At 54.7% G+C, this 21,688-nt stretch overlaps 21 non-coding genes across 21 annotated transcripts; all 21 read left to right on the plus strand.

Annotated features, from left to right (window-relative positions):
- The first annotated feature begins 1,343 nt into the window (after positions 1-1,343).
- On the plus strand, positions 1,344-1,415 carry trnad-guc (transfer RNA aspartic acid (anticodon GUC)). The gene has a single exon. It is a non-coding gene; the product is annotated as a tRNA-Asp (tRNA).
- Positions 1,416-2,816: 1,401 nt separating this feature from the next.
- On the plus strand, positions 2,817-2,888 carry trnad-guc (transfer RNA aspartic acid (anticodon GUC)). The gene has a single exon. It is a non-coding gene; the product is annotated as a tRNA-Asp (tRNA).
- A 1,052-nt stretch (positions 2,889-3,940) lies between these two features.
- On the plus strand, positions 3,941-4,013 carry trnav-cac (transfer RNA valine (anticodon CAC)). Its single transcript has one exon. It is a non-coding gene; the product is annotated as a tRNA-Val (tRNA).
- A 444-nt stretch (positions 4,014-4,457) lies between these two features.
- Positions 4,458-4,529, plus strand: trnad-guc (transfer RNA aspartic acid (anticodon GUC)). Its single transcript has one exon. It is a non-coding gene; the product is annotated as a tRNA-Asp (tRNA).
- A 1,052-nt stretch (positions 4,530-5,581) lies between these two features.
- On the plus strand, positions 5,582-5,654 carry trnav-cac (transfer RNA valine (anticodon CAC)). The gene has a single exon. It is a non-coding gene; the product is annotated as a tRNA-Val (tRNA).
- A 443-nt stretch (positions 5,655-6,097) lies between these two features.
- Positions 6,098-6,169, plus strand: trnad-guc (transfer RNA aspartic acid (anticodon GUC)). Its single transcript has one exon. It is a non-coding gene; the product is annotated as a tRNA-Asp (tRNA).
- A 1,050-nt stretch (positions 6,170-7,219) lies between these two features.
- On the plus strand, positions 7,220-7,292 carry trnav-cac (transfer RNA valine (anticodon CAC)). Its single transcript has one exon. It is a non-coding gene; the product is annotated as a tRNA-Val (tRNA).
- A 444-nt stretch (positions 7,293-7,736) lies between these two features.
- Positions 7,737-7,808, plus strand: trnad-guc (transfer RNA aspartic acid (anticodon GUC)). The gene has a single exon. It is a non-coding gene; the product is annotated as a tRNA-Asp (tRNA).
- An 886-nt stretch (positions 7,809-8,694) lies between these two features.
- Positions 8,695-8,767, plus strand: trnav-cac (transfer RNA valine (anticodon CAC)). The gene has a single exon. It is a non-coding gene; the product is annotated as a tRNA-Val (tRNA).
- Positions 8,768-9,211: 444 nt separating this feature from the next.
- trnad-guc (transfer RNA aspartic acid (anticodon GUC)) lies at positions 9,212-9,283 on the plus strand. Its single transcript has one exon. It is a non-coding gene; the product is annotated as a tRNA-Asp (tRNA).
- A 1,568-nt stretch (positions 9,284-10,851) lies between these two features.
- Positions 10,852-10,923, plus strand: trnad-guc (transfer RNA aspartic acid (anticodon GUC)). Its single transcript has one exon. It is a non-coding gene; the product is annotated as a tRNA-Asp (tRNA).
- A 1,567-nt stretch (positions 10,924-12,490) lies between these two features.
- Positions 12,491-12,562, plus strand: trnad-guc (transfer RNA aspartic acid (anticodon GUC)). The gene has a single exon. It is a non-coding gene; the product is annotated as a tRNA-Asp (tRNA).
- An 887-nt stretch (positions 12,563-13,449) lies between these two features.
- On the plus strand, positions 13,450-13,522 carry trnav-cac (transfer RNA valine (anticodon CAC)). Its single transcript has one exon. It is a non-coding gene; the product is annotated as a tRNA-Val (tRNA).
- A 444-nt stretch (positions 13,523-13,966) lies between these two features.
- trnad-guc (transfer RNA aspartic acid (anticodon GUC)) lies at positions 13,967-14,038 on the plus strand. Its single transcript has one exon. It is a non-coding gene; the product is annotated as a tRNA-Asp (tRNA).
- Positions 14,039-15,089: 1,051 nt separating this feature from the next.
- Positions 15,090-15,162, plus strand: trnav-cac (transfer RNA valine (anticodon CAC)). Its single transcript has one exon. It is a non-coding gene; the product is annotated as a tRNA-Val (tRNA).
- A 444-nt stretch (positions 15,163-15,606) lies between these two features.
- trnad-guc (transfer RNA aspartic acid (anticodon GUC)) lies at positions 15,607-15,678 on the plus strand. The gene has a single exon. It is a non-coding gene; the product is annotated as a tRNA-Asp (tRNA).
- A 1,050-nt stretch (positions 15,679-16,728) lies between these two features.
- trnav-cac (transfer RNA valine (anticodon CAC)) lies at positions 16,729-16,801 on the plus strand. Its single transcript has one exon. It is a non-coding gene; the product is annotated as a tRNA-Val (tRNA).
- A 461-nt stretch (positions 16,802-17,262) lies between these two features.
- On the plus strand, positions 17,263-17,334 carry trnad-guc (transfer RNA aspartic acid (anticodon GUC)). Its single transcript has one exon. It is a non-coding gene; the product is annotated as a tRNA-Asp (tRNA).
- Positions 17,335-19,876: 2,542 nt separating this feature from the next.
- Positions 19,877-19,949, plus strand: trnav-cac (transfer RNA valine (anticodon CAC)). Its single transcript has one exon. It is a non-coding gene; the product is annotated as a tRNA-Val (tRNA).
- Positions 19,950-20,393: 444 nt separating this feature from the next.
- Positions 20,394-20,465, plus strand: trnad-guc (transfer RNA aspartic acid (anticodon GUC)). Its single transcript has one exon. It is a non-coding gene; the product is annotated as a tRNA-Asp (tRNA).
- A 1,051-nt stretch (positions 20,466-21,516) lies between these two features.
- Positions 21,517-21,589, plus strand: trnav-cac (transfer RNA valine (anticodon CAC)). The gene has a single exon. It is a non-coding gene; the product is annotated as a tRNA-Val (tRNA).
- The last annotated feature ends 99 nt before the right edge of the window (positions 21,590-21,688 follow it).

Genomic DNA, 21,688 nt, shown 5'->3' on the forward strand with positions numbered 1-21,688 from the left:
CTGTGTGAAAGGGGCTGCTGTCTGCCTGCCAAAGAAGCTTCTAAATGCTGCAGCTTGATAAGAGGAAACTCTGATTGAGGGTGGATTTTATACACACAGAAAATGTCATTGAAGAAGTAAAAAGAGCAGTTATTTAGGACAGCATCTAGAGCATCTCTGGGAGAATCGCTTTTTATGCCCGCCGTCGCCTCGTCCCAGACACAGACTGACAGCACGGCCCTGAAAGCCACTCACCAACCCGTCTCACCGCCCCGCTGCTCAGAAACTCACCTTTGACTCACCCTCCAGACCCGGAGCCACCCAGAGACCCGGCTCACCGTGCGAACCCGGGGTCCCGCTGTTAAGCTCCCCCCGACCGGCCACCGGAGTGAAAGAGCCAGCCCGCAGAAAGCCACTCACCAACCCGTCTGACCGCCCCGCTGCTCAGCAACTCACCTTTGACTCACCATCCAGACCCGGAGCCACCCAAAGACCCGGCTCACCGTGCGAACCCGGGGACCCGCTGTTAAGCCCCCCCCCCCACCAGCCACCGGAGTGAAAGAGCCAGCCCGCGGAGCTGGAGGACCAGGGCCCTGGTACCCTAAACACCCAGACGTTCTCGGTACCATGGACAGCACTCATGGACAGCACTCTGTCAGGTGCCACCCCCACAATGTCAGACCACAATAACAGCAGAAGTGGGTTCCAGGGTGTAATGGTTAACATCAGCATGAGTCTTTGAGAGCAGCCAGGAGAAAACCTGCAGTATCCATCTTACTGTCAAGAATTGTAGCAGAGTTTTTTTACAGTATTTTATTTTTATGCCCGCCATTTTCAAAGCATGTCTGTTTCGGTAGTGTAGTGGTTATCTCATTCGCCTCACACGCGAAAGGTCCCCTGTTCGAAACTGGGCGGAAACATGTATGACTTTGCAATAACATTATTTGGACTTGGAAAACCACTCCAGTCCTCTTCTTGGTGCACAGGACAGGAAGGCCGACCATCTCTTTCTCGCATTGGGTCTCATGCAGAAATTAATTTTGTTGCAGTTCCACAACTGACCAAAAGCCAGTCATTCTCCATTAACGTACACTAGCTCCACCACCAGACCCCAGCAGCAGAGGTTCCGAGAGGGGGTCCCCGGAGGTGCGGGGAACCCCGGACCAGCTGGACCAGAGCCTCGCGGCAAACCGAGCCGAGACTCGCGGGGCTTCACCTGCATTCCCGTCGCGCTGAGACCGCGGAGAGCCGAGAATCGAGGACCGATATAAAAGATTAAAAAGAGATGGACACTGACTTTCCAATGACATTGGTACACAGTTATTAAGTTCCTGCAATCAGGAAGTTCTTTTGGCACAAAGCTGTCCTCGTTAGTATAGTGGACAGTATCTCTGCCTGTCACGCAGAAGACCGGGGTTCGATTCCCCGACGGGGAGACTTCTTGTTTCGTACGATGATACCTACATGATTGAGTCAAGTAAACAATGGTCATTAAGAAAATAGACTAGCAGTTGCTGTCTGCCTGCCAAAGAAGCTTCTAAATGCTGCAGCTTGATCAGAGGAAACTCTGATTGAGGGTGGATTTTATACACACAGAAAATGTCATTGAAGAAGTAAAAAGAGCAGTTATTTAGGACAGCATCTAGAGCTTCTCTGGGAGAATCGCTTTTTATGCCCGCCGTCGCCTCGTCCCAGACACAGACTGACAGCACGGCCCTGAAAGCCACTCACCAACCCGTCTCACCGCCCCGCTGCTCAGAAACTCACCTTTGACTCACCCTCCAGACCCGGAGCCACCCAGAGACCCGGCTCACCGTGCGAACCCGGGGTCCCGCTGTTAAGCTCCCCCCGTCCGGCCACCGGAGTGAAAGAGCCAGCCCGCAGAAAGCCACTCACCAACCCGTCTGACCGCCCCGCTGCTCAGCAACTCACCTTTGACTCACCATCCAGACCCGGAGCCACCCAAAGACCCGGCTCACCGTGCGAACCCGTGGACCCGCTGTTAAGCCCCCCCCCCACCAGCCACCGGAGTGAAAGAGCCAGCCCGCGGAGCTGGAGGACCAGGGCCCTGGTACCCTAAACACCCAGACGCTCTCGGTACCATGGACAGCACTCATGGACAGCACTCTGTCAGGTGCCACCACCACAATGTCAGACCACAATAACAGCAGAAGTGGGTTCCATGGTGTAATGGTTAACATCAGCATGAGTCTTTGAGAGCAGCCAGGAGAAAACCTGCAGTATCCATCTTACTGTCAAGAATTGTAGCAGAGTTTTTTACAGGATTTTATTTTTATGTCCGCCATTTTCAAAGCATGTCTGTTTCCGTAGTGTAGTGGTTATCACGTTTGCCTCACACGCGAAAGGTCCCCTGTTCGAAACTGGGTGGAAAATGTATGACTTTGCAATAACATTATTTGGACTTGGAAAACCACTCCAGTCCTCTTCTTGGTGCACAGGACAGGAAGGCCAACCATCTCTTTCTCGCATTGGGTCTCATGCAGAAATTAATTTTGTTGCAGTTCCACAACTGACCAAAAGCCAGTCATTCTCCATTAAAGTACACTAGCTCCACCACCAGACCCCAGCAGCAGAGGTTCCGAGAGGGGGTCCCCGGAGGTGCGGGGAACCCCGGACCAGCTGGACCAGAGCCTCGCGGCAAACCGAGCCGAGACTCGCGGGGCTTCACCTGCATTCCCGTCGCGCTGAGACCGCGGAGAGCCGAGAATCGAGGACAGATATAAAAGATTAAAAAGAGATGGACACTGACTTTCCAATGACATTGGTAAACAGTTATTAAGTTCCTGCAATCAGGAAGTTCTTTTGGCACAAAGCTGTCCTCGTTAGTATAGTGGACAGTATCTCTGCCTGTCACGCAGAAGACCGGGGTTCGATTCCCCGACGGGGAGACTTCTTGTTTCGTACGATGATACCTACATGATTGAGTCAAGTAAACAATGGTCATTAAGAAAATAGACTAGCAGTTGCTGTCTGCCTGCCAAAGAAGCTTCTAAATGCTGCAGCTTGATAAGAGGAAACTCTGATTGAGGGTGGATTTTATACACACAGAAAATGTCATTGAAGAAGTAAAAAGAGCAGTTATTTAGGACAGCATCTAGAGCATCTCTGGGAGAATCGCTTTTTATGCCCGCCGTCGCCTCGTCCCAGACACAGACTGACAGCACGGCCCTGAAAGCCACTCACCAACCCGTCTCACCGCCCCGCTGCTAAGAAACTCACCTTTGACTCACCCTCCAGACCCGGAGCCACCCAGAGACCCGGCTCACCGTGCGAACCCGGGGTCCCGCTGTTAAGCTCCCCCCGACCGGCCACCGGAGTGAAAGAGCCAGCCCGCAGAAAGTCACTCACCAACCCGGCTCACCGCCCCGCTGCTCAGCAACTCACCTTTGACTCACCCTCCAGACCCGGAGCCACCCAGAGACCCGGCTCACCGTGCGAACCCGGGGTCCCGCTGTTAAGCTCCCCCCGACCGGCCACCAGAGTGAAAGAGCCAGCCCGCAGAAAGCCACTCACCAACCCGTCTGACCGCCCCGCTGCTCAGCAACTCACCTTTGACTCACCATCCAGACCCGGAGCCACCCAAAGACCAGGCTCACCGTGCGAACCCGGGGACCCGCTGTTAAGCCCCCCCCCCCACAAGCCACCGGAGTGAAAGAGCCAGCCCGCGGAGCTGGAGGACCAGGGCCCTGGTACCCTAAACACCCAGACGCTCTCGGTACCATGGACAGCACTCATGGACAGCACTCTGTCAGGTGCCACCACCACAATGTCAGACCACAATAACAGCAGAAGTGGGTTCCATGGTGTAATGGTTAACATGAGCATGAGTCTTTGAGAGCAGCCAGGAGAAAAACCTGCAGTATCCATCTTACTGTCAAGAATTGTAGCAGAGTTTTTTACAGGATTTTATTTTTATGCCCGCCTTTTTCAAAGCATGTCTGTTTCCGTAGTGTAGTGGTTATCACGTTTGCCTCACACGCGAAAGGTCCCCTGTTCGAAACAAGGTGGAAACATGTATGACTTTGCAATAACATTATTTGGACTTGGAAAACCACTCCAGTCCTCTTCTTGGTGCACAGGACAGGAAGGCCGACCATCTCTTTCTCGCATTGGGTCTCATGCAGAAATTAATTTTGTTGCAGTTCCACAACTGACCAAAAGCCAGTCATTCTCCATTAACGTACACTAGCTCCACCACCAGACCCCAGCAGCAGAGGTTCCGAGAGGGGGTCCCCGGAGGTGCGGGGAACCCCGGACCAGCTGGACCAGAGCCTCGCGGCAAACCGAGCCGAGACTCGCGGGGCTTCACCTGCATTCCCGTCGCGCTGAGACCGCGGAGAGCCGAGAATCGAGGACCGATATAAAAGATTAAAAAGAGATGGACACTGACTTTCCAATGACATTGGTACACAGTTATTAAGTTCCTGCAATCAGGAAGTTCTTTTGGCACAAAGCTGTCCTCGTTAGTATAGTGGACAGTATCTCTGCCTGTCACGCAGAAGACCGGGGTTCGATTCCCCGACGGGGAGACTTCTTCTTTCGTACGATGATACCTACATGATTGAGTCAAGTAAACAATGGTCATTAAGAAAATAGACTAGCAGTTGCTGTCTGCCTGCCAAAGAAGCTTCTAAATGCTGCAGCTTGATCAGAGGAAACTCTGATTGAGGGTGGATTTTATACACACAGAAAATGTCATTGAAGAAGTAAAAAGAGCAGTTATTTAGGACACTATCTAGAGCGTCTCTGGGAGAATCGCTTTTTATGCCCGCCGTCGCCTCGTCCCAGACACAGACTGACAGCACGGCCCTGAAAGCCACTCACCAACCCGTCTCACCGCCCCGCCGCTCAGAAACTCACCTTTGACTCACCGTCCAGACCCGGAGCCATCCAAAGACCCGGCTCACCGTGCGAACCCGGGGTCCCGCTGTTAAGCTCCCCCCGACCGGCCACCGGAGTGAAAGAGCCAGCCCGCAGAAAGCCACTCACCAACCCGGCTCACCGCCCCGCTGCTCAGCAACTCACCTTTGACTCACCCTCCAGACCCGGAGCCACCCAGAGACCCGGCTCACCGTGCGAACCCGGGGTCCCGCTGTTAAGCTCCCCCCGACCGGCCACCGGAGTGAAAGAGCCAGCCCGCAGAAAGCCACTCACCAACCCGTCTGACCGCCCCGCTGCTCAGCAACTCACCTTTGACTCACCATCCAGACCCGGAGCCACCCAAAGACCCGGCTCACCGTGCGAACCCGGGGACCCGCTGTTAAGCCCCCCCCCCCACCAGCCACCGGAGTGAAAGAGCCAGCCCGCGGAGCTGGAGGACCAGGGCCCTGGTACCCTAAACACCCAGACGTTCTCGGTACCATGGACAGCACTCATGGACAGCACTCTGTCAAGTGCCACCCCCACAATGTCAGACCACAATAACAGCAGAAGTGGGTTCCAGGGTGTAATGGTTAACATGAGCATGAGTCTTTGAGAGCAGCCAGGAGAAAACCTGCAGTATCCATCTTACTGTCAAGAATTGTAGCAGAGTTTTTTTACAGTATTTTATTTTTATGCCCGCCATTTTCAAAGCATGTCTGTTTCCGTAGTGTAGTGGTTATCACGTTCGCCTCACACGCGAAAGGTCCCCTGTTCGAAACTGGGCGGGAACATGTATGACTTTGCAATAACATTATTTGGACTTTGAAAACCACTCCAGTCCTCTTCTTGGTGCACAGGACAGGAAGGCCGACCATCTCTTTCTCGCATTGGGTCTCATGCAGAAATTAATTTTGTTGCAGTTCCACAACTGACCAAAAGCCAGTCATTCTCCATTAACGTACACTAGCTCCACCACCAGACCCCAGCAGCAGAGGTTCCGAGAGGGGGTCCCCGGAGGTGCGGGGAACCCCGGACCAGCTGGACCAGAGCCTCGCGGCAAACCGAGCGAGACTCGGGGGGCTTCACCTGCATTCCCGTCGCGCTGAGACCGCGGAGAGCCGAGAATCGAGGACCGATATAAAAGATTAAAAAGAGATGGACACTGACTTTCCAATGACATTGGTACACAGTTATTAAGTTCCTGCAATCAGGAAGTTCTTTTGGCACAAAGCTGTCCTCGTTAGTATAGTGGACAGTATCTCTGCCTGTCACGCAGAAGACCGGGGTTCGATTCCCCGACGGGGAGACTTCTTGTTTCGTACGATGATACCTACATGATTGAGTCAAGTAAACAATGGTCATTAAGAAAATAGACTAGCAGTTGCTGTCTGCCTGCCAAAGAAGCTTCTAAATGCTGCAGCTTGATAAGAGGAAACTCTGATTGAGGGTGGATTTTATACACACAGAAAATGTCATTGAAGAAGTTAAAAGAGCAGTTATTTAGGACAGCATCTAGAGCATCTCTGGGAGAATCGCTTTTTATGCCCGCCGTCGCCTCGTCCCAGACACAGACTGACAGCACGGCCCTGAAAGCCACTCACCAACCCGTCTCACCGCCCCGCTGCTAAGAAACTCACCTTTGACTCACCCTCCAGACCCGGAGCCACCCAGAGACCCGGCTCACCGTGCGAACCCGGGGTCCCGCTGTTAAGCTCCCCCCGACCGGCCACCGGAGTGAAAGAGCCAGCCCGCAGAAAGCCACTCACCAACCCGGCTCACCGCCCCGCTGCTCAGCAACTCACCTTTGACTCACCCTCCAGACCCGGAGCCACCCAGAGACCCGGCTCACCGTGCGAACCCGGGGTCCCGCTGTTAAGCTCCCCCCGACCGGCCACCAGAGTGAAAGAGCCAGCCCGCAGAAAGCCACTCACCAACCCGTCTGACCGCCCCGCTGCTCAGCAACTCACCTTTGACTCACCATCCAGACCCGGAGCCACCCAAAGACCAGGCTCACCGTGCGAACCCGGGGACCCGCTGTTAAGCCCCCCCCCCACAAGCCACCGGAGTGAAAGAGCCAGCCCGCGGAGCTGGAGGACCAGGGCCCTGGTACCCTAAACACCCAGACGCTCTCGGTACCATGGACAGCACTCATGGACAGCACTCTGTCAGGTGCCACCACCACAATGTCAGACCACAATAACAGCAGAAGTGGGTTCCATGGTGTAATGGTTAACATGAGCATGAGTCGTTGAGAGCAGCCAGGAGAAAACCTGCAGTATCCATCTTACTGTCAAGAATTGTAGCAGAGTTTTTTACAGGATTTTATTTTTATGCCCGCCATTTTCAAAGCATGTCTGTTTCCGTAGTGTAGTGGTTATCACGTTTGCCTCACACGCGAAAGGTCCCCTGTTCGAAACTGGGTGGAAACATGAATGACTTTGCAATAACATTATTTGGACTTGGAAAACCACTCCAGTCCTCTTCTTGGTGCACAGGACAGGAAGGCCGACCATCTCTTTCTCGCATTGGGTCTCATGCAGAAATTAATTTTGTTGCAGTTCCACAACTGACCAAAAGCCAGTCATTCTCCATTAACGTACACTAGCTCCACCACGAGACCCCAGCAACAGAGGTTCCGAGAGGGGGTCCCCGGAGGTGCGGGGAACCCCGGACCAGCTGGACCAGAGCCTCGCGGCAAACCGAGCCGAGACTCGCGGGGCTTCACCTGCATTCCCGTCGCGCTGAGACCGCGGAGAGCCGAGAATCAAGGACCGATATAAAAGATTAAAAAGAGATGGACACTGACTTTCCAATGACATTGGTACACAGTTATTAAGTTCCTGCAATCAGGAAGTTCTTTTGGCACAACGCTGTCCTCGTTAGTATAGTGGACAGTATCTCTGCCTGTCACGCAGAAGACCGGGGTTCGATTCCCCGACGGGGAGACTTCTTGTTTCGTACGATGATACCTACATGATTGAGTCAAGTAAACAATGGTCATTAAGAAAATAGACTAGCAGTTGCTGTCTGCCTGCCAAAGAAGCTTCTAAATGCTGCAGCTTGATCAGAGGAAACTCTGATTGAGGGTGGATTTTATACACACAGAAAATGTCATTGAAGAAGTAAAAAGAGCAGTTATTTAGGACAGCATCTAGAGCATCTCTGGGAGAATCGCTTTTTATGCCCGCCGTCGCCTCGTCCCAGACACAGACTGACAGCACAGCCCTGAAAGCCACTCACCAACCCGTCTCACCGCCCCGCTGCTCAGAAACTCACCTTTGACTCACCGTCCAGACCCGGAGCCACCCAGAGACCCGGCTCACCGTGCGAACCCGGGGTCCCGCTGTTAAGCTCCCCCCGACCGGCCACCGGAGTGAAAGAGCCAGCCCGCAGAAAGCCACTCACCAACCCGTCTGACCGCCCCGCTGCTCAGCAACTCACCTTTGACTCACCATCCAGACCCGGAGCCACCCAAAGACCCGGCTCACCGTGCGAACCCGGGGACCCGCTGTTAAGCCCCCCCCCCCACCAGCCACCGGAGTGAAAGAGCCAGCCCGCGGAGCTGGAGGACCAGGGCCCTGGTACCCTAAACACCCAGACGTTCTCGGTACCATGGACAGCACTCATGGACAGCACTCTGTCAGGTGCCACCACCACAATGTCAGACCACAATAACAGCAGAAGTGGGTTCCATGGTGTAATGGTTAACATGAGCATGAGTCTTTGAGAGCAGCCAGGAGAAAACCTGCAGTATCCATCTTACTGTCAAGAATTGTAGCAGAGTTTTTTACATGATTTTATTTTTATGCCCACCATTTTCAAAGCATGTCTGTTTCAGTAGTGTAGTGGTTATCACGTTCGCCTCACACGCGAAAGGTCCCCTGTTCGAAACTGGGCGGAAACATGTATGACTTTGCAATAACATTATTTGGACTTGGAAAACCACTCCAGTCCTCTTCTTGGTGCACAGGACAGGAAGGCCGACCATCTCTTTCTCGCATTGGGTCTCATGCAGAAATTAATTTTGTTGCAGTTCCACAACTGACCAAAAGCCAGTCATTCTCCATTAACGTACACTAGCTCCACCACCAAACCCCAGCAGCAGAGGTTCCGAGAGGGGGTCCCCGGAGGTGCGGGGAACCCCGGACCAGCTGGACCAGAGCCTCGCGGCAAACCGAGCCGAGACTCGCGGGGCTTCACCTGCATTCCCGTCGCGCTGAGACCGCGGAGAGCCGAGAATCGAGGGCCGATATAAAAGATTAAAAAGAGATGGACACTGACTTTCCAATGACATTGGTACACAGTTATTAAGTTCCTGCAATCAGGAAGTTCTTTTGGCACAAAGCTGTCCTCGTTAGTATAGTGGACAGTATCTCTGCCTGTCACGCAGAAGACCGGGGTTCGATTCCCCGACGGGGAGACTTCTTCTTTCGTACGATGATACCTACATGATTGAGTCAAGTAAACAATGGTCATTAAGAAAATAGACTAGCAGTTGCTGTCTGCCTGCCAAAGAAGCTTCTAAATGCTGCAGCTTGATCAGAGGAAACTCTGATTGAGGGTGGATTTTATACACACAGAAAATGTCATTGAAGAAGTAAAAAGAGCAGTTATTTAGGACACTATCTAGAGCATCTCTGGGAGAATCGCTTTTTATGCCCGCCGTCGCCTCGTCCCAGACACAGACTGACAGCACGGCCCTGAAAGCCACTCACCAACCCGTCTCACCGCCCCGCCGCTCAGAAACTCACCTTTGACTCACCGTCCAGACCCGGAGCCATCCAAAGACCCGGCTCACCGTGCGAACCCGGGGTCCCGCTGTTAAGCTCCCCCCGACCGGCCACCGGAGTGAAAGAGCCAGCCCGCAGAAAGCCACTCACCAACCCGGCTCACCGCCCCGCTGCTCAGCAACTCACCTTTGACTCACCCTCCAGACCCGGAGCCACCCAGAGACCCGGCTCACCGTGCGAACCCGGGGTCCCGCTGTTAAGCTCCCCCCGACCGGCCACCGGAGTGAAAGAGCCAGCCCGCAGAAAGCCACTCACCAACCCGTCTGACCGCCCCGCTGCTCAGCAACTCACCTTTGACTCACCATCCAGACCCGGAGCCACCCAAAGACCCGGCTCACCGTGCGAACCCGGGGACCCGCTGTTAAGCCCCCCCCCCCACCAGCCACCGGAGTGAAAGAGCCAGCCCGCGGAGCTGGAGGACCAGGGCCCTGGTACCCTAAACACCCAGACGTTCTCGGTACCATGGACAGCACTCATGGACAGCACTCTGTCAGGTGCCACCCCCACAATGTCAGACCACAATAACAGCAGAAGTGGGTTCCAGGGTGTAATGGTTAACATGAGCATGAGTCTTTGAGAGCAGCCAGGAGAAAACCTGCAGTATCCATCTTACTGTCAAGAATTGTAGCAGAGTTTTTTTACAGTATTTTATTTTTATGCCTGCCATTTTCAAAGCATGTCTGTTTCCGTAGTGTAGTGGTTATCCCGTTCGCCTCACACGCGAAAGGTCCCCTGTTCGAAACTGGGCGGGAACATGTATGACTTTGCAATAACATTATTTGGACTTTGAAAACCACTCCAGTCCTCTTCTTGGTGCACAGGACAGGAAGGCCGACCATCTCTTTCTCGCATTGGGTCTCATGCAGAAATTAATTTTGTTGCAGTTCCACAACTGACCAAAAGCCAGTCATTCTCCATTAACGTACACTAGCTCCACCACCAGACCCCAGCAGCAGAGGTTCCGAGAGGGGGTCCCCGGAGGTGCGGGGAACCCCGGACCAGCTGGACCAGAGCCTCGCGGCAAACCGAGCGAGACTCGGGGGGCTTCACCTGCATTCCCGTCGCGCTGAGACCGCGGAGAGCCGAGAATCGAGGACCGATATAAAAGATTAAAAAGAGATGGACACTGACTTTCCAATGACATTGGTACACAGTTATTAAGTTCCTGCAATCAGGAAGTTATTTTGGCACAAAGCTGTCCTCGTTAGTATAGTGGACAGTATCTCTGCCTGTCACGCAGAAGACCGGGGTTCGATTCCCCGACGGGGAGACTTCTTGTTTCGTACGATGATACCTACATGATTGAGTCAAGTAAACAATGGTCATTAAGAAAATAGACTAGCAGTTGCTGTCTGCCTGCCAAAGAAGCTTCTAAATGCTGCAGCTTGATAAGAGGAAACTCTGATTGAGGGTGGATTTTATACACACAGAAAATGTCATTGAAGAAGTAAAAAGAGCAGTTATTTAGGACAGCATCTAGAGCATCTCTGGGAGAATCGCTTTTTATGCCCGCCGTCGCCTCGTCCCAGACACAGACTGACAGCACGGCCCTGAAAGCCACTCACCAACCCGTCTCACCGCCCCGCTGCTAAGAAACTCACCTTTGACTCACCCTCCAGACCCGGAGCCACCCAGAGACCCGGCTAACCGTGCGAACCCGGGGTCCCGCTGTTAAGCTCCCCCCGACCGGCCACCGGAGTGAAAGAGCCAGCCCGCAGAAAGCCACTCACCAACCCGGCTCACCGCCCCGCTGCTCAGCAACTCACCTTTGACTCACCCTCCAGACCCGGAGCCACCCAGAGACCCGGCTCACCGTGCGAACCCGGGGTCCCGCTGTTAAGCTCCCCCCGACCGGCCACCAGAGTGAAAGAGCCAGCCCGCAGAAAGCCACTCACCAACCCGTCTGACCGCCCCGCTGCTCAGCAACTCACCTTTGACTCACCATCCAGACCCGGAGCCACCCAAAGACCAGGCTCACCGTGCGAACCCGGGGACCCGCTGTTAAGCCCCCCCCCCACAAGCCACCGGAGTGAAAGAGCCAGCCCGCGGAGCTGGAGGACCAGGGCCCTGGTACCCTAAACACCCAGACGCTCTCGGTACCATGGACAGCACTCATGGACAGCACTCTGTCAGGTGCCACCACCACAATGTCAGACCACAATAACAGCAGAAGTGGGTTCCATGGTGTAATGGTTAACATGAGCATGAGTCGTTGAGAGCAGCCAGGAGAAAACCTGCAGTATCCATCTTACTGTCAAGAATTGTAGCAGAGTTTTTTACAGGATTTTATTTTTATGCCCGCCATTTTCAAAGCATGTCTATTTCCGTAGTGTAGTGGTTATCACGTTTGCCTCACACGCGAAAGGTCCCCTGTTCGAAACTGGGTGGAAACATGTATGACTTTGCAATAACATTATTTGGACTTGGAAAACCACTCCAGTCCTCTTCTTGGTGCACAGGACAGGAAGGCCGACCATCTCTTTCTCGCATTGGGTCTCATGCAGAAATTAATTTTGTTGCAGTTCCACAACTGACCAAAAGCCAGTCATTCTCCATTAACGTACACTAGCTCCACCACGAGACCCCAGCAACAGAGGTTCCGAGAGGGGGTCCCCGGAGGTGCGGGTAACCCCGGACCAGCTGGACCAGAGCCTCGCGGCAAACCGAGCCGAGACTCGCGGGGCTTCACCTGCATTCCCGTCGCGCTGAGACCGCGGAGAGCCGAGAATCAAGGACCGATATAAAAGATTAAAAAGAGATGGACACTGACTTTCCAATGACATTGGTACACAGTTATTAAGTTCCTGCAATCAGGAAGTTCTTTTGGCACAACGCTGTCCTCGTTAGTATAGTGGACAGTATCTCTGCCTGTCACGCAGAAGACCGGGGTTCGATTCCCCGACGGGGAGACTTCTTGTTTCGTACGATGATACCTACATGATTGAGTCAAGTAAACAATGGTCATTAAGAAAATAGACTAGCAGTTGCTGTCTGCCTGCCAAAGAAGCTTCTAAATGCTGCAGCTTGATCAGAGGAAACTCTGATTGAGGGTGGATTTTATACACACAGAAAATGTCATTGAAGAAGTAAAAAGAGCAGTTATTAAGGACAGCATCTAGAGCATCTCTGGGAGAATCGCTTTTTATGCCCGCCGTCGCCTCGTCCCAGACACAGACTGACAGCACAGCCCTGAAAGCCACTCACCAACCCGTCTCACCGCCCCGCTGCTCAGAAACTCACCTTTGACTCACCGTCCAGACCCGGAGCCACCCAGAGACCCGGCTCACCGTGCGAACCCGGGGTCCCGCTGTTAAGCTCCCCCCGACCGGCCACCGGAGTGAAAGAGCCAGCCCGCAGAAAGCCACTCACCAACCCGTCTGACCGCCCCGCTGCTCAGCAACTCACCTTTGACTCACCATCCAGACCCGGAGCCACCCAAAGACCCGGCTCACCGTGCAAACCCGGGGACCCGCTGTTAAGCCCCCCCCCCCCACCAGCCACCGGACTGAAAGAGCCAGCCCGCGGAGCTGGAGGACCAGGGCCCTGGTACCCTAAACACCCAGACGTTCTCGGTACCATGGACAGCACTCATGGACAGCACTCTGTCAGGTGCCACCACCACAATGTCAGACCACAATAACAGCAGAAGTGGGTTCCATGGTGTAATGGTTAACATGAGCATGAGTCTTTGAGAGCAGCCAGGAGAAAACCTGCAGTATCCATCTTACTGTCAAGAATTGTAGCAGAGTTTTTTACATGATTTTATTTTTATGCCCACCATTTTCAAAGCATGTCTGTTTCCGTAGTGTAGTGGTTATCACGTTCGCCTCACACGCGAAAGGTCCCCTGTTCAAAACTGGGCGGAAACATGTATGACTTTGCAATAACATTATTTGGACTTGGAAAACCACTCCAGTCCTCTTCTTGGTGCACAGGACAGGAAGGCCGACCATCTCTTTCTCGCATTGGGTCTCATGCAGAAATTAATTTTGTTGCAGTTCCACAACTGACCAAAAGCCAGTCATTCTCCATTAACGTACACTAGCTCCACCACCAAACCCCAGCAGCAGAGGTTCCGAGAGGGGGTCCCCGGAGGTGCGGGGAACCCCGGACCAGCTGGACCAGAGCCTCGCGGCAAACCGAGCCGAGACTCGCGGGGCTTCACCTGCATTCCCGTCGCGCTGAGACCGCGGAGAGCCGAGAATCGAGGACCGATATAAAAGATTAAAAAGAGATGGACACTGACTTTCCAATGACATTGGTACACAGTTATTAAGTTCCTGCAATCAGGAAGTTATTTTGGCACAAAGCTGTCCTCGTTAGTATAGTGGACAGTATCTCTGCCTGTCACGCAGAAGACCGGGGTTCGATTCCCCGACGGGGAGACTTCTTGTTTCGTACGATGATACCTACATGATTGAGTCAAGTAAACAATGGTCATTAAGAAAATAGACTAGCAGTTGCTGTCTGCCTGCCAAAGAAGCTTCTAAATGCTGCAGCTTGATCAGAGGAAACTCTGATTGAGGGTGGATTTTATACACACAGAAAATGTCATTGAAGAAGTAAAAAGAGCAGTTATTTAGGACACTATCTAGAGCATCTCTGGGAGAATCGCTTTTTATGCCCGCCGTCGCCTCGTCCCAGACACAGACTGACAGCACGGCCCTGAAAGCCACTCACCAACCCGTCTCACCGCCCCGCCGCTCAGAAACTCACCTTTGACTCACCGTCCAGACCCGGAGCCATCCAAAGACCCGGCTCACCGTGCGAACCCGGGGTCCCGCTGTTAAGCTCCCCCCGACCGGCCACCGGAGTGAAAGAGCCAGCCCGCAGAAAGCCACTCACCAACCCGTCTCACCGCCCCGCTGCTCAGAAACTCACCTTTGACTCACCGTCCAGACCCGGAGCCACCCAGAGACCCGGCTCACCGTGCGAACCCGGGGTCCCGCTGTTAAGCTCCCCCCGACCGGCCACCGGAGTGAAAGAGCCAGCCCGCAGAAAGCCACTCACCAACCCGTCTGACCGCCCCGCTGCTCAGCAACTCACCTTTGACTCACCATCCAGACCCGGAGCCACCCAAAGACCCGGCTCACCGTGCGAACCCGGGGACCCGCTGTTAAGCCCCCCCCCCCACCAGCCACCGGAGTGAAAGAGCCAGCCCGCGGAGCTGGAGGACCAGGGCCCTGGTACCCTAAACACCCAGACGTTCTCGGTACCATGGACAGCACTCATGGACAGCACTCTGTCAGGTGCCACCACCACAATGTCAGACCACAATAACAGCAGAAGTGGGTTCCATGGTGTAATGGTTAACATGAGCATGAGTCTTTGAGAGCAGCCAGGAGAAAACCTGCAGTATCCATCTTACTGTCAAGATTTGTAGCAGAGTTTTTTACATGATTTTATTTTTATGCCCACCATTTTCAAAGCATGTCTGTTTCCGTAGTGTAGTGGTTATCACGTTCGCCTCACACGCGAAAGGTCCCCTGTTCAAAACTGGGCGGAAACATGTATGACTTTGCAATAACATTATTTGGACTTGGAAAACCACTCCAGTCCTCTTCTTGGTGCACAGGACAGGAAGGCCGACCATCTCTTTCTCGCATTGGGTCTCATGCAGAAATTAATTTTGTTGCAGTTCCACAACTGACCAAAAGCCAGTCATTCTCCATTAACGTACACTAGCTCCACCACCAAACCCCAGCAGCAGAGGTTCCGAGAGGGGGTCCCCGGAGGTGCGGGGAACCCCGGACCAGCTGGACCAGAGCCTCGCGGCAAACCGAGCCGAGACTCGCGGGGCTTCACCTGCATTCCCGTCGCGCTGAGACCGCGGAGAGCCGAGAATCGAGGACCGATATAAAAGATTAAAAAGAGATGGACACTGACTTTCCAATGACATTGGTACACAGTTATTAAGTTCCTGCAATCAGGAAGTTCTTTTGGCACAAAGCTGTCCTCGTTAGTATAGTGGACAGTATCTCTGCCTGTCACGCAGAAGACCGGGGTTCGATTCCCCGACGGGGAGACTTCTTGTTTCGTACGATGATACCTACATGATTGAGTCAAGTATACAATGGTCATTAAGAAAATAGACTAGCAGTTGCTGTCTGCCTGCCAAAGAAGCTTCTAAATGCTGCAGCTTGATCAGAGGAAACTCTGATTGAGGGTGAATTTCATACACAGAGAAAATGTCATTGAAGAAGTAAAAAGAGCAGTTATTTAGGACAGCATCTAGAGCATCTCTGGGAGAATCGCTTTTTATGCCCGCCGTCGCCTCGTCCCAGACACAGACTGACAGCACGGCCCTGAAAGCCACTCGCCAACCCGTTTCACCGCCCCGCTGCTCAGAAACTCACCTTTGACTCACCGTCCAGACCCGGAGCCATCCAAAGTCCCGGCTCACCGTGCGAACCCGGGGACCCGCTGTTAAACTCCCCCCCGACCAGCCACCGGAGTGAAAGAGCCAGCCCGCAGAAAGCCACTCACCAACCCGGCTCACCGCCCCGCTGCTCAGCAACTCACCTTTGACTCACCCTCCAGACCCGGAGTCACCCAGAGACCCGGCTCACCGTGCAAACCCGGGGTCCCGCTGTTAAGCTCCCCCCGACCGGCCACCGGAGTGAAAGAGCCAGCCCGCAGAAAGCCACTCACCAACCTGTCTCACCGCCCCGCTGCTCAGCAACTCACCTTTGACTCACCATCCAGACCCGGAGCCACCCAAAGACCCGGCTCACCGTGCGAACCCGGGGACCCGCTGTTAAGCCCCCCCCCACCAGCCACCGGAGTGAAAGAGCCAGCCCGCGGAGCTGGAGGACCAGGGCCCTGGTACCCTAAACACCCAGACGCTCTCGGTACCATGGACAGCACTCATGGACAGCACTCTGTCAGGTGCCACCACCACAATGTCAGACCACAATAACAGCAGAAGTGGGTTCCATGGTGTAATGGTTAACATCAGCATGAGTCTTTGAGAGCAGCCAGGAGAAAACCTGCAGTATCCATCTTACTGTCAAGAATTGTAGCAGAGTTTTTTACAGCATTTTATTTTTATGCCCGCCATTTTCAAAGCATGTCTGTTTCCGTAGTGTAGTGGTTATCACGTTCGCCTCACACGCGAAAGGTCCTCTGTTCGAAACTGGGCGGAAACATGTATGACTTTGCAATAACATTATTTGGACTTGGAAAACCACTCCAGTCCTCTTCTTGGTGCACAGGACAGGAAGGCCGACCATCTCTTTCTCGCATTGGGTCTCATGCAGAAATTAATTTTGTTGCAGTTCCACAACTGACCAAAAGCCAGTCATTCTCCATTAACGTACACTAGCTCCACCACCAGACCCCAGCAGCAGAGGTTCCGAGAGGGGGTCCCCGGAGGTGCGGGGAACCCCGGACCAGCTGGACCAGAGCCTCGCGACAAACTGAGCCGAGACTCGCGGGGCTTCACCTGCATTCCCGTCGCGCTGAGACCGCGGAGAGCCGAGAATCGCGGAGAGCCGAGAATCGCGGACCGATATAAAAGATTAAAAAGAGATGGACACTGACTTTCCAATGACATTGGTACACAGTTATTAAGTTCCTGCAATCAGGAAGTTCTTTTGGCACAAAGCTGTCCTCGTTAGTATAGTGGACAGTATCTCTGCCTGTCACGCAGAAGACCGGGGTTCGATTCCCCGACGGGGAGACTTCTTGTTTCGTACGATGATACCTACATGATTGAGTAAAGTAAACAATGGTCATTAAGAAAATGGACTAGCAGTTGCTGTCTGCCTGCCAAAGAAGCTTCTAAATGCTGATGCTTGATCAGAGGAAACTCTGATTGAGGGTGGATTTTATACACACAGAAAATGTCATTGAAGAAATAAAAAGAGCAGTTATTTAGGTCAGCATCTAGAGCATCTCTGGGAGAATCTCTTTTTATGCCCGCCGTCGCCTCGTCCCAGACACAGACTGACAGCACGGCCCTGAAAGCCACTCACCAACCCGTCTCACCGCCCCGCTGCTCAGAAACTCACCTTTGACTCACCGTCCAGACCCGGAGCCATCCAAAGACCCGGCTCACCGTGCGAACCCGGGGACCCGCTGTTAAGCTCCCCCCGACCGGCCACCGGAGTGAAAGAGCCAGCCCGCAGAAAGCCACTCACCAACCCGGCTCACCGCCCCGCTGCTCAGCAACTCACCTTTGACTCACCCTCCAGACCCAGAGCCACCCAGAGACCCGGCTCACCGTGCGAACCCGGGGTCCCGCTGTTAAGCTCCCCGCGACCGGCCACCGGAGTGAAAGAGCCAGCCCGCAGAAAGCCACTCACCAACCCGTCTCACCGCCCCGCTGCTCAGAAACTCACCTTTGACTCACCGTCCAGACCCGGAGCCATCCAAAGACCCGGCTCACCGTGCGAACCCGGGGACCCGCTGTTAAGCTCCCCCCGACCGGCCACCGGAGTGAAAGAGCCAGCCCGCAGAAAGCCACTCACCAACCCGGCTCACCGCCCCGCTGCTCAGCAACTCACCTTTGACTCACCCTCCAGACCCAGAGCCACCCAGAGACCCGGCTCACCGTGCGAACCCGGGGTCCCGCTGTTAAGCTCCCCGCGACCGGCCACCGGAGTGAAAGAGCCAGCCCGCAGAAAGCCACTCACCAACCCGTCTCACCGCCCCGCTGCTCAGAAACTCACCTTTGACTCACCGTCCAGACCCGGAGCCATCCAAAGACCCGGCTCACCGTGCGAACCCGGGGACCCGCTGTTAAACTCCCCCCCGACCAGCCACCGGAGTGAAAGAGCCAGCCCGCAGAAAGCCACTCACCAACCCGGCTCACCGCCCCGCTGCTCAGCAACTCACCTTTGACTCACCCTCCAGACCCGGAGCCACCCAGAGACCCGGCTCACCGTGCGAACCCGGGTCCCGCTGTTAAGCTCCCCCCGACCGGCCACCGGAGTGAAAGAGCCAGCCCGCAGAAAGCCACTCACCAACCCGTCTCACCGCCCCGCTGCTCAGCAACTCACCTTTGACTCACCATCCAGACCCGGAGCCACCCAAAGACCCGGCTCACCGTGCGAACCCGGGGACCCGCTGTTAAGCCCCCCCCCCACCAGCCACCGGAGTGAAAGAGCCAGCCCGCAGAAAGCCACTCACCAAAACCCGTCTCACCGCCCCGCTGCTCAGAAACTCACCTTTGACTCACCGTCCAGACCCGGAGCCATCCAAAGTCCCGGCTCACCGTGCGAACCCGGGGACCCGCTGTTAAGCTCCCCCCCGACCAGCCACCGGAGTGAAAGAGCCAGCCCGCAGAAAGCCACTCACCAACCCGGCTCACCTCCCCGCTGCTCAGCAACTCACCTTTGACTCACCATCCAGACCCGGAGCCACCCAAAGACCCGGCTCACCGTGCGAACCCGGGGACCCGCTGTTAAGCCCCCCCCCCACCAGCCACCGGAGTGAAAGAGCCAGCCCGCAGAAAGCCACTCACCAACCCGTCTCACTGCCCCGCTGCTCAGAAACTCACCTTTGACTCACCGTCCAGACCCGGAGCCATCCAAAGTCCCGGCTCACCGTGCGAACCCGGGGACCCGCTGTTAAGCTCCCCCCCGACCAGCCACCGGAGTGAAAGAGCCAGCCCGCAGAAAGCCACTAACCAACCCGGCTCACCGCCCCGCTGCTCAGCAACTCACCTTTGACTCACCCTCCAGACCCGGAGCCACCCAGAGACCCGGCTCACCGTGCGAACCCGGGGTCCCGCTGTTAAGCTCCCCCCGACCGGCCACCGGAGTGAAAGAGCCAGCCCGCAGAAAGCCACTCACCAACCCGTCTGACCGCCCCGCTGCTCAGCAACTCACCTTTGACTCACCATCCAGACCCGGAGCCACCCAAAGACCCGGCTCACCGTGCGAACCCGGGGACCCGCTGTTAAGCCCCCCCCCCCACCAGCCACCGGAGTGAAAGAGCCAGCCCGCGGAGCTGGAGGACCAGGGCCCTGGTACCCTAAACACCCAGACGCTCTCGGTACCATGGACAGCACTCATGGACAGCACTCTGTCAGGTGCCACCACCACAATGTCAGACCACAGTAACAGCAGAAGTGGGTTCCATGGTGTAATGGTTAACATGAGCATGAGTCTTTGAGAGTAGCCAGGAGAAAACCTGCAGTATCCATCTTACTGTCAAGAATTGTAGCAGAGTTTTTTACAGGATTTTATTTTTATGCCCGCCATTTTCAAAGCATGTCTGTTTCCGTAGTGTAGTGGTTATCACGTTCGCCTCACACGCGAAAGGTCCCCTGTTCGAAACTGGGCGGAAACATGTATGACTTTGCAATAACATTATTTGGACTTGGAAAACCACTCCAGTCCTCTTCTTGGTGCACAGGACAGGAAGGCCGACCATCTCTTTCTCGCATTGGGTCTTATGCAGAAATTAATTTTGTTGCAGTTCCACAACTGACCAAAAGCCAGTCATTCTCCATTAACGTACACTAGCTCCACCACCAGACCCCAGCAGCAGAGGTTCCGAGAGGGGGTCCCCGGAGGTGCGGGGAACCCCGGACCAGCTGGACCAGAGCCTCGCGGCAAACCGAGCCGAGACTCGCGGGGCTTCACCTGCATTCCCGTCGCGCTGAGACCGCGGAGAGCCGAGAATCGAGGACCGATATAAAAGATTAAAAAGAGATGGACACTGACTTTCCAATGACATTGGTACACAGTTATTAAGTTCCTGCAATCAGGAAGTTCTTTTGGCACAAAGCTGTCCTCGTTAGTATAGTGGACAGTATCTCTGCCTGTCACGCAGAAGACCGGGGTTCGATTCCCCGACGGGGAGACTTCTTGTTTCGTACGATGATACCTACATGATTGAGTCAAGTAAACAATGGTCATTAAGAAAATAGACTAGCAGTTGCTGTCTGCCTGCCAAAGAAGCTTCTAAATGCTGCAGCTTGATCAGAGGAAACTCTGATTGAGGGTGGATTTTATACACACAGAAAATGTCATTGAAGAAGTAAAAAGAGCAGTTATTTAGGACAGAATCTAGAGCATCTCTGGGAGAATCGCTTTTTATGCCCGCCGTCGCCTCGTCCCAGACACAGACTGACAGCACGGCCCTGAAAGCCACTCACCAACCCGTCTCACCGCCCCGCTGCTCAGAAACTCACCTTTGACTCACCGTCCAGACCCGGAGCCATCCAAAGACCCGGCTCACCGTGCGAACCCGGGGACCCGCTGTTAAGCTCCCCCCCGACCAGCCACCGGAGTGAAAGAGCCAGCCCGCAGAAAGCCACTCACCAACCCGGCTCACCGCCCCGCTGCTCAGCAACTCACCTTTGACTCACCCTCCAGACCCGGAGCCACCCAGAGACCCGGCTCACCGTGCGAACCCGGGGTCCCGCTGTTAAGCTCCCCCCGACCGGCCACCGGAGTGAAAGAGCCAGCCCAAAGAAAGCCACTCACCAACCCGTCTGACCGCCCCGCTGCTCAGCAACTCACCTTTGACTCACCATCCAGACCCGGAGCCACCCAAAGACCCGGCTCACCGTGCGAACCCGGGGACCCGCTGTTAAGCCCCCCCCCCACCAGCCATCGGAGTGAAAGAGCCAGCCCGCGGTGCTGGAGGACCAGGGCCCTGGTACCCTAAACACCCAGACGCTCTCGGTACCATGGACAGCACTCATGGACAGCACTCTGTCAGGTGCCACCACCACAATGTCAGACCACAATAACAGCAGAAGTGGGTTCCATGGTGTAATGGTTAACATCAGCATGAGTCTTTGAGAGCAGCCAGGAGAAAACCTGCAGTATCCATCTTACTGTCAAGAATTGTAGCAGAGTTTTTTACAGGATTTTATTTTTATGCCCGCCATTTTCAAAGCATGTCTGTTTCCGTAGTGTAGTGGTTATCACGTTCGCCTCACACGCGAAAGGTCCCCTGTTCGAAACTGGGCGGAAACATGTATGACTTTGCAATAACATTATTTGGACTTGGAAAACCACTCCAGTCCTCTTCTTGGTGCACAGGACAGGAAGGCCGACCATCTCTTTCTCGCATTG

The sequence above is a fragment of the Cololabis saira genome, chromosome 7 (genome assembly GCF_033807715.1).
Source record: "Cololabis saira isolate AMF1-May2022 chromosome 7, fColSai1.1, whole genome shotgun sequence".
In the NCBI taxonomy this organism is placed as follows: domain Eukaryota; kingdom Metazoa; phylum Chordata; class Actinopteri; order Beloniformes; family Belonidae; genus Cololabis; species Cololabis saira.